The 10,845-nt window shown below is 43.0% G+C and overlaps 1 long non-coding RNA gene across 1 annotated transcript; it reads right to left on the reverse strand.

The window, feature by feature from the left end:
- Nucleotides 1-435: 435 nt before the first annotated feature.
- On the reverse strand, nucleotides 436-8,949 carry LOC122219235. The gene is made up of 3 exons (XR_006202325.1): nucleotides 8,503-8,949; nucleotides 832-939; nucleotides 436-734 (listed from the first exon to the last, which is right to left on the reverse strand). It is a non-coding gene; the product is annotated as an uncharacterized LOC122219235 (long non-coding RNA).
- Between the last annotated feature and the right edge of the window lie 1,896 nt (nucleotides 8,950-10,845).

The raw sequence follows: 10,845 nt of genomic DNA on the forward strand, positions 1-10,845 counted from the left end.
TAATTTGTTAGTTTTATACCTAAGTATTTCATTTTGAGGGGGTGCTAATGTAAATGGTATCTTTTTAATTGCAAATTCCATTTGTTCATTGTTGGCAAATGATTTTTATATATTACTCTTGTGTCTTACAACATTTTTATAGCTGCATATTAGTTTCAAGAGGTTTTTTTTGGGGGGGAGGGGTCAGTTCCTTCAGATTTTCTACATACCAGTACTGTCATCTATAAATATAGTTTTTTTTTCTTTCCCATCCTTGTCTCATACCTGATCTTAGTGGGGAAGCTTTATGTTTCTCTTTGTTAAGTAGGATGTTGGCTGTAGGTTTTTGTAGATAATTCTTTATCAGGTTGAGGATATCCCTCTCTATTTCAAGTTTACAGAAAGCTTTTTATTATAAATGGATGTCGGATTTTGTCAAATGCTTTTTCTGCCTCTGTTGATTTGATCATATGATTTTTCTTCTTTAGTCTGTTGATGTGATGGATTACATTAATTGGTTTCAAATGTTGACCCAGCCTTGTGTATCTTGGATAAATCCCACTTGATCATGATGTATGTTTTTTTATACATTGTTGGATTCGATTGACTAACATTTTGTTGAGAGATTTTAAACCTGTATTCATGAGAAATATTGGTCTGTAGTTGTCTCTCCTTATAACGTCTTTGTGTGGCTTTGGTAGTAGGGTAAAACTGGCCTACAACAGTGAGTTAGAAAGTATTCCCTCTGCTTCTACCTGTGAAAGAGATTGTAGAGAAACATTATTTTTAAATGTTTCAAACTTTAAATAATTTTTAAACAAATATCAAAATAACCTGGAATTGTTTGCTTACCCATTTGAAGACTGTTCGGTTTTGAAACATGGAAAGTCAGTGAGAAGTCACTGAATAGGGTCTCAGGCTCAGAGCCTTCCTCAGAAGCTTGAAATGGAGTGGAGGGTGCTGATGAAAAAGAGAAAAATAAAAATTACACATTTTAGTGTTAATTCCTCTGAACCTTATTGTTCAAATCCTGATAGAAAAGTATTTCTAGACTATTCTTGAAAAAAGAGGTTCCAGCACATTTTGAAAATAATACTTTCTCTTACAGCATCTTGATTACCCATCCTGACTTTTCAGCTCTAAGAATTCCTTTATTGTTTAAGGTGAATAATAATATATAAAGACTCACATTATTTGATGGTAGTAATGATTTTCAATGTTGGCTTCAAAGAATATTTGATCTTTTTTTGGAAAAGAAAACTCATATACTTGGGGCTAGAATTTTCATTTCTTTTTTTACATCTTTATTCTTGGCTGAACTCACAGCCTTAAAGAGTAATGCTTATGTGCTTGTGGTTATGCTCTAGGCAATATTTTTTCATATAAATCTACTTTAACCCGCTCATTACTCCCCTCTAAAATTCCTTCCACTTGACTTTTCCAAACCTTCCTCTCATGGCCAGCCACTCTCCCTGTTTCACACTTTTCTAAATTGTGGCTCCATTATTTAAACTGGGTAATGGTCACTTAGCTGAAGACTCATTTGTGTAAAACACATTTAGCAAATATAAACATTTCAGGGAACAGAAAGACTTCAACTCGTACTCTTTCCAGGATGTCTATAAAAATTGTAGGCTCTATCATTTTTTACGACTAACATGTTTTACTGCATAATATCTTCCAGATATTTTTTTCATTATACTTTTACTCAATTATTCCATGTCAGTTTTTGTTTCCAAAATGTACATAACTCTTTCTTATACAACCTCAACACAGGGTAGCTAAATTGCAAAAACAAATCTTCTGTTTACTTTTTACTTGTTTCAGTCAGCAATAAATTTCTCAGAATTTCTCAGACACTAAAACTCACATAAACTCTCTGCATTTAGGTGTTTTCAACAGCAGGAGCTATTTATTACTCAGGAAGTCCCCAATATATTTATATGTTTATGCTGTTTAGAAAAGAAAAAAGAAAAATGTATAGTTGCGTTGTCTCTAGGGCATGTAATGGAAGAAATAACTAATATTTAAAATATCTATCACTTTATCACCATTTCAATTATCTGAAAGCTTTAGTTTGGTACCCAAGAATCTGGAAATAATTTAGGATTGCCTCTTAAATGTCTGTATTTTACCTGATTATGTGCATGGGGAGACTGCCAGTAAAGGAGAACAGACGGGGGGTGTCAGGCCAGTGTTAAGCATCAGCAGGTGTAATGCTGTTACAAAGTTGCCAGGGTTTTTTTAAGCAAAGATAATTGATATTTATCCAATAATATTTACTTGGGTGCATACTACTACGTACATGAATGACTCTGTTCTATATCCTCAATTTCGTAATATGTTGTTTAACGCCTTAATATTTTATTTTAAATTTGAATAAATTTATAGAAAATAACATAATTTAATATCATCGAATAAATGCCCACATATTCATATGTGATTAGGACTGATAATGTCTGTATTTTTCAGAATGTCAGCGTAAAAGTCTGTAGTGCTTAACTACTGTTTCCTATGTGAATATATGAATGAATGAGCAAAGAAATGAATGAATATGTTCACAAAAGTATGTCTCCAAATGACGTTAATGGAGAATCTGTTGCCAAAAGAATATATGACATATTATAATTCTCTGGAGGCATTGCAAGGTAGAGCCAGAATGTCAGATACAAGATCTGATAAGCTGGATTTGAGAATCACTCTGTGTGACACACAGCAAGGCATTTATTTATTTATTTTTTATTTTATTTATTTAAATTTTAATTAGGTAACATACAGTACAATATTGGATTCAGGAGTAGAATTCAGTGATTCATCACTTACACATAACACCCAGTGCTCATCCCAACAAGTGCCCACCCATTTAGCCCATCCCCCATGCTCCTCCCTCCATTAACCCTCCATTCGTTCTCTGTCATTAAGAGTTTCTTGTTGTTTATTTCCCTCTCTTCCCTTCCTCCCTTCCCATGTGTTCATCTGTTTTGTTTCTTAAATTCCACATAAGAGTGAAATCATATATTTGCCTTTCTCTAATTGACTGATTTCATTTAGCATAATACATTCTAGCTCTATCCATGTGCTTGCAAATGGCAAGATTTCGTTCTTTTGAATGGCTAAGTAATATTCCAATCCTAAAATTTGTATTGAGCCACAAAAGAACCCAGATAGCTAAAGCAATCCTAAAAAAGAAAAATGAAACTGGAGGCATCATGATTCTGGACCTCAATCTATATTACAAAGCTATAGTCATCAAGACAGTATGGTACTTTCATAGAAACAGACACATAGATCGAAGGAACAGAATAGCAAACCCAGAAATGGACCATTGAATACATGGCCAACTAATCTTTGACAAAGCAGGAAAGAATATCTAATGGAAAAATCCAATATCCAATGGAAGATGTCTCTTCAACAAATGGTGCTGGGAAAACTGGACAGCGACATGCAGACAAATGGACCTGAGGAGCACCTGGGTGGCTCAGTCAGTCTGGTGTCCGACTTAGGCTCAGGTCATGTTCTTATGGTTCGTGGTTTGAGCCCCGTGTCGGGCTCTGTGCTGACAGCTCAAAGCCTGGAGCCTGCTTCCGATTCTGTGTCTCCCTCTCTCTGACCCTCCCCTGCTCATGCTCTGTCTCACTCTCTCTCTCAAAAATAAATAAATGTTAGCAAAAATTTTAAAATGAACCTGGACCACTCTCTTACACCATACACAAAAATAAACTCAGAATGGATGAAAGGCCTAAATGTGAGACACAAAACCATCAAAATCCTAGAGGAGAACACAGGCAGCCACCTCTTTGACCTTAGCCAGAGCAACTTCTTACTAGGCTTATCTCCAGAGGCAAGGGAAACTAAAGCAAACATGGACTATTGGGACCTCATCAAGATAAAAAGCTTCTGCACAGTGAAGGAAACAATCAGCAAAACTAAAGGCAACCAATGAAAGATATTTACAAATGGCATATCAGATAAAGTGTTAGTATCCAAAATCTATAGAGAACTTATCAAACCCACACCCAAAAAATAAACAACATAGTTAAGAAATGAGCAGAAGACATGAATAGACACTATTCCAAAGAAGACATCCAGATGGCCAACAGACACATGGAAAGATGCTCAGCCTCACTCATCATCAGGGAAATACAAACACAAATACACAAAAAGAGAGAATGCTTTGTAAACTCTAAAGCACGAATCTATGTTGTGTTTTGTTAAATTAAAAATACTGTCAAAATATCTCCCCTACTTTAGACACATGAAAAGATGCTCAACATTACTCATCATCAGGGAAATACAAATGAAAACCACAATGAGATACCACCTCACGCCTGTCAGAATGGCTAAAATTAACAACGCAAGAAAACAACAGGTGTTGGCAAGGATTCGGAGAAAGAGGAACCCTCCGGCACTGTTGGTGGGAATGCAAACTGGTGCAGCCGGTCTGGAGAACGGTGTGGAGGTTCCTCAGAAAGTCACAAATAGAACTACCTGATGACCCACAACTGTACTACTAAGTATTTATCTAAAGAATACAAAAATGCTGATTTGAAGACGAACATGCACCCCAATGATTATAGCAGCATTTTTTACAATAGCCAAACTACGGAGAGATCCCGAGTGTTCATTGACTGACGAATGGATAAAGATGCGGTCTATATATATAATGGAATATGACAGAGAGATAACAAAGAATGAAAGCTTGCCATTTGTGACAACATGGATGAGCCCAAAAGGCATTAGGCTAACCGACATAAGTCAGACAGAGAAAGACAAACTGTGTGACTTACTCATACATGGAATTTAAAAACAAAACAAATAAATGAACAAACAAACAAAAAATAGACTCTTGAAAACAGAACAAACTGGCATTTTGCAGAGGGGAGGTGGGTGGAGAAAGGGGTAATGTAGATAAAGGGAATAGATTAAGAGGGTATGAACTTCCAGTGATAAAATAAGTAAGTCACAGGGATGCCAAACCAGGGGGCACCGTCAGTAGTATCATAACAATGTGGGGTGACTGCCCTGGTCGTGACGGGCGCTGAGTGATGGGCCGAACGCTGAATCACTATATTGTACACTATGTGTCTACTAACATAACACTGCGTGTTGATTACACTTCAATTTTTAAAAAAGAAAAAATACTTCAGTAATTCAAAAAAGGTAACTAGTCTTTATAGTTGTTGGATTAGCTGCAAGAGACTGGCGTTCAGAGACGCAAACGGCTTGACGCTCTAATAATCTGAATCTCACTTGTCCGTTGACTCAGAAAGTTCCTGCTCCATTTTGTAAGATGCTTTTACCACAGAACGAAAAGATCAGACCACAGAAAGCAGCACCAGGAATCACTTGCTTGGCGTAAACACAGCCAAAATGGTATTGTTCCCACAATGACTTCACTTAGATCTGTTCTTTCCCCCCCCAACCCACAGAAATCAAGAAAAGTCACCAAGTTTCTTATGTAAAGACTGAGAGAAAGAAAAAAAAAAAAGATTCAGAGCAGAGAAGGAAAGAGTCCTTCCCAGAGAGTCACAAAGACCAGCACTTAACAAGGGCCCGTGTCGCCGGCGGAAGGCAGAGGGTTAACGTTAGACGCTGGGCCACAGAGTCTACAGCCTGATGTGGCCCCTCCCGCAAGCCATGCCTGCCCCACATCCCATTTGCCAAAATTCAATACTTTCCCATCTGAATCACTCCACTGCACATAAAACAGGCAAAGGGGCTTAAAATAGTTACACTACAGCCCATCAAATTCTCAGTTCTCACCACCCGCCTAATGTAATTTTCGAAAATCAGCAGCATCTTTTTGTTGTGCGTGGAGGCGGTGTGGTGGGGGTTAGAGGTGGTTCCCGTTTCCTTGTAGTCTCCAGGCAGCAAGGTCTGGGTTAGTGTCTGGGATCATTTTGAACGTTCTCAGTGGAGTAAGTGCCCACCGGCCCACCCGCGAATTTCAGGTAGTTTTAGATGAATGAGAAAAATGCAGGGGTTCCAGTCTCTGTGAGTCCCCCACGGATCTCAAAGGGGTGGGAACTAGAAACGAAGGGACAAATTCAGAAGGCGTGTTTGAGCCTGAGCAGTACGGGCGAGCGGTCCCACACTGGGGAACGTGTTCAGTACCGTCACGACTTGGACCTCGTTTTCAGGTCCTGCGTGGCATTAAGCCCCCGTAGGAAAGACTGCTCTGGCTGAGTGACCTAGAAGGGGTCGCGGTGATGACGATGATTTTCAGACAGGGCTCGTCCTTGCTTCTGCCAGTCAATTTTTCTCTGTGGGCTGTGTTTCCAGAACGCAGGGGCAAAGCGTGCCCTTTGGCATCAGTGTCACCGGCTTTCACATGCACAGCCAAGGCCGCATGGATTCCAGGAGGCAACAAGTGTCTCCAAGCATTGATTCGCCAGGCTGAGGCCAGGTGTCATCCTGAAATCCTGTCCTTGCCTGGCATTTTCCATCTTATCCCATCGGTTACCAGCTTCTCTCGGGACACTTGCCATTTATTTTTAATTAGTTTCTAACCTTTTTTTTTAAAGTAGGCTTCATGCCCAGTGTGGAGCCCAACACAGGGCTTGAACTCATATCCCTGAGATTAAGACCTGAGCCGAGATCAAGAGTCGGAAACCTCACCAACTGAGCCACGCAGGCGCCCCAATTTTTTAAATTTTGAGTTATTTTTATCGACATATACTTACCATACCATGCGATGATAGTTTCCATGCACAATATCTTGGAAACACCATTTAAGTAAATGAGTTTAAATTGAATTCTTGGACAAGGAGGGGCTTCTGGGGGTCCCTGTCCTAAGACAGGTGTTCCCCTGAAAGTGACCTCGCTGGTCTTGGGGTGCAGCATGGACATTTAGTAGGAAACACCAGACCGTCTTCCAGAAGAGAGGTGCCTGCTCCCCACAAGCCTTGCAATGGGGTCCTGGGCCCCAGCCCCGCCGTGATGGCACCACCCATCACCACCTCATTATGGGTTCGGCGTGCCTGTCCCTGGCGACCATCGAGGACACAGACACGTTTTCACCTGTTTATTGGTGTGACCGGAGAACTCGCCCACTTTCACCCTGCATTTTCTATCTCGTATGATTGGTAGTTTTCCTACAACCCCCACACCAGTTCCCGATCGGTTGGTGGGAGACAAACATCTTCTGAGACTTACCTTTTTAACCCTCTTATGGTGGGTTTTCTCTGATGAACAAAGCCAGTAATTCTTACATAAACCAGGGTATCATTTTCCCATTTATCGTTAATATTTTGTAGGTCTGCTTGAAAAAACCCTGCCTACCTCAAGTTCACAGAGATGTTCTTCTTTGCCATAGATAGACGATCAACCAGAAATTGCAGTTGGGAGAGGATTTGGATAAGGGTCAAATTATGTATTTTCCCTGTGTGTCAGCAGATGACCTACGCTTTGCCTTTTTTAATAAACCAGCACACGAGCATGCACGGACATGTCTCTATGCTTGCTCTGGTCTCTTCTCGTGCAACACCATGCTGTTTTAATGGTCGTACATTTGCAATAAGTCTCGGTAGCGAGCAGCGGGAGTCCTTTCTGGTTTCCCTTGGTCAAGGTTGCCTCCCTTTGCATTTCCACGTGCGTTTTAATATCATCTGTTTTCACAGAAATAGAGTCTGTATGTTGACTGGGATTGTGTTCAATCTTCAGATCACGACCCTGACACATCCCACCGTGTTGTATTTTTTAATTTCTGTCAGTGATGGTGTGTGTGTGTGTGTGTGTGTGTGTGTGTGTGTGTTGTACATCTTCCCTAGACTTTTTCCTGCTGAAGTTTTTTATTGTTTCGTAAATATTATCAACATCTAAATTTAATTTCTCTTTTTGTATCTATCTGTGTTTTCACTGTTGTTGGTGTATACAAATGCGATTTATTCCATATGTTGACTTTGTGGTGTTTAATCTTACTAAATTTACTTGTAAATGCCAATCATTTATTTTACACTATTTCTGTTTTCTATGTACTCAGTCACGTCCCCAGGGATAGTACCCTAGAATAGTTTTAGCATTTTATATATTCGCCAGTATAAGGGTTGACTGATTGAAACAACCCATTTTCCACCACTTACGGGGAATTTCCAGGCATCACACATATGTGTAGAATATCACTTTCCTCCAGCATTGTGGGCACTTCAGAAATGAGACAGAATGGAGCGGGTACCTTGAAAAACACATCCAAGTGGCTGATAAGAGTCTGGAACCATGTTCAAGGTCGTCAGGGACACTCTAACTCATCCACTACAGGAGCAAATTAAAAACAACAAGGGGCACCCGGGTGACTCTAGATTTCAGTTCAGGTCATGGCCTCACAGTGCACGGATTTGAGCCCTGCACTGGGCTCTGTGCCGACAGCGTGGATGGAGACTGCTTGGGATTCTCTCTCTCTCATTCTCTCTGCCTCTCCCGTGCTCCCTCTTAAAAAATAAATTAATTTTTAAAAAAATTTTAATAAAAACAACACCACCCAAGCTATTGACCCCTGCGCTGGGGAAGCCCTCCACTCTGACACACCTGGAAAGAAAGTCAGTGCACGCACTTGGCTGCCGTCAGGGTCACTGAAGCAAGACGTAGGCCGACCTGCTGACTCTACCATTTCAACTGCAGGAGCGCATACACATGTGAGGCGGGCGGACACGGAGGTGACCCAATGTCACCTCCTACCTCCTGGCGCTGACTCTCTCCTCAAGTGCCCTGAGCTTGTGACTTGCCTCCTACTCTGTCTTTTGTCAGAGGTGACAGATGTCACTGCCTCGGACTGATCATCTACAGCACAGGTAGACGTCATGCACAGTCAGGATACTTCCTCGACTTCGTCCAGCTGAGGTGAGGGCCACATGGCAGGGGTTCCACGTAGCGTCTGAGGGCCTGTCCCACAACTTCTAGGACCTGCGTGACAACTACCGTGCAACCTGGGACACTCTCAGCTCCAGAAAGGTCATGGCCTGCTGGCACCTTGCCCACGGCTCTGGGACCCGCTGAGCAGAGGACCCAGCTGGGCAGAGCCTGACTTGTGACTACAGCAACTATGAGATCATAAATACCTACAATGTCTGTAGGAATTTGTCACACGATGATAGAAAATCAACACAATCCAAAAAAAAAAAAAAAACAACAACAACAAAAAAACAAAACAAAAACAAGAAAGCCCAGAGCATCTCTCCATCAAAATCGTGCTTATATTTATCTCGGCTTTATTCATAGGATTCCCAAACTAAAAATAAGCCCGATGCCATTAAACAGGACAATGGAAAATGTGGCACATCCACGTGACAGGATAGCAGGACCGATAAGAAGCTAATTAAAGTGACAACAGGGCGACACACACACACCGTGTTCAGCGGACGCATCTGGACCACCGATCGCAAACGTGCTGACTTAGTCCGCTTATAAGAAGCAGCAGAAAAGACAAGGCTAGTGGGTGGCTGTAACCGTGGTCACGTCTGGGTGTGAGGAGAGGGTGCTGACCAGGAATGTGATGAGGGACTTTCTGGAGCTGGAACACTCTACATGGTGGCCTGGGTGTCAGTCACGTGGGTATGTAAATATTCAGCGAGCCACACACCCCACCCAGGTGAATTTTATGTCTAGGCTACACGGCAGCTTAAAAACCTTAAAAAACAAAGGAAAATGGGGGAGTGAGCGTGTGGGGAAGGTCGTGTGCTGTCAGGCATTTGCAGACGGCCCGTCAAACAGCCACGGTCTTCTGGTCACACACGAGTGACGTCCTTCTCACAGGATAAGAGACGAGGGGACGCGTCTACAGTTTGAAGAGAACTGCAGGTGTTTGAAGGGGTCCCTGCGGAGAGCTGGGGGATGTCTTGACCAGGGAACCCTGACTGGAGTGGAGGGAAGAGCTGGGGCCCATCTGGAGGGGGGACTGTGAGCCCCCAGAGCCCCCGGCCTTCCTGCCGAGAAGAACACTATTTGGGGTTCCCCGGGTTGATTGCAAGCACAGGACACCTGGCTTCCCTCAGCACCTCCTCTGAACAGACCCACTGCATGTAACGGAGACCAACAGAGGCACCTGACGCTAAATGGCTTTTTATTTAAAAGCGCGCACTTGAGAAATGATGAAAACCAGATTTTCAGGGGCGACCTTAAAGCGGTGGTGAAATCACACCCCGCTGTGAGCTTTGTGCGTGAGCGCCTGTCCCGGCAGCTGCATTAACGCACGGACTGGCCGGCGGGCGGCTGGGGTTCCCAGCCGGCCCCACCCCCAGAGCTCTAGGTGGCCCACAGAAAGTAACACGACACGTGGGCCTCTCCATCCCCTCTCTGGTGATGACGCACAGCCCTAGAGCGGCTCCCGCTGAACTAAGGCGGCAGCAAGGGACCGGGGTCACGCCGAGTTCTCCACACCCCTGGCTGGAATTTTGACCATCGCCGTGGGCCTTAATAAATATACCGTAGCTATAGAAATATTTGGGAATTGACCAAGAGATCCCAGCTGCCTCTCTTCCAGAACCCTTCATCTCGACCCTAGGTAATCGCTGCATTGCAGACTCGGAAAACTATGTGACCTGCCCTTCAGCAAAGACTCTCCTGGGGCTACAAAAGAGCTGGGCCGTGTGGGCAGGGCCTCCTAGGAGAAAGAGCCGTGCCTGTGGTCAGACTGCCAAGACTGAGATCCCAGCACCATGGCTGCGGTTCTGTCTCGGGGAGTTTTCCGACCCGAGGCCTCGGTCCTCAGACACGTAACACGGGGACAAAGTAACTCGGCCTTTAGGGAGCAGACAGCAGGTGGGTCCAAAGGCCCTGGCGACTGCTGGTATGACTGGGCTCTATTTCCAGGAAGAAGCCTTGTTGTAAGAGATAGAAATCGATGTATCTTTAAGAACAAGGGAAGGGGATTTA

Source organism: Panthera leo, chromosome B2 (assembly GCF_018350215.1).
Source record: "Panthera leo isolate Ple1 chromosome B2, P.leo_Ple1_pat1.1, whole genome shotgun sequence".
In the NCBI taxonomy this organism is placed as follows: domain Eukaryota; kingdom Metazoa; phylum Chordata; class Mammalia; order Carnivora; family Felidae; genus Panthera; species Panthera leo.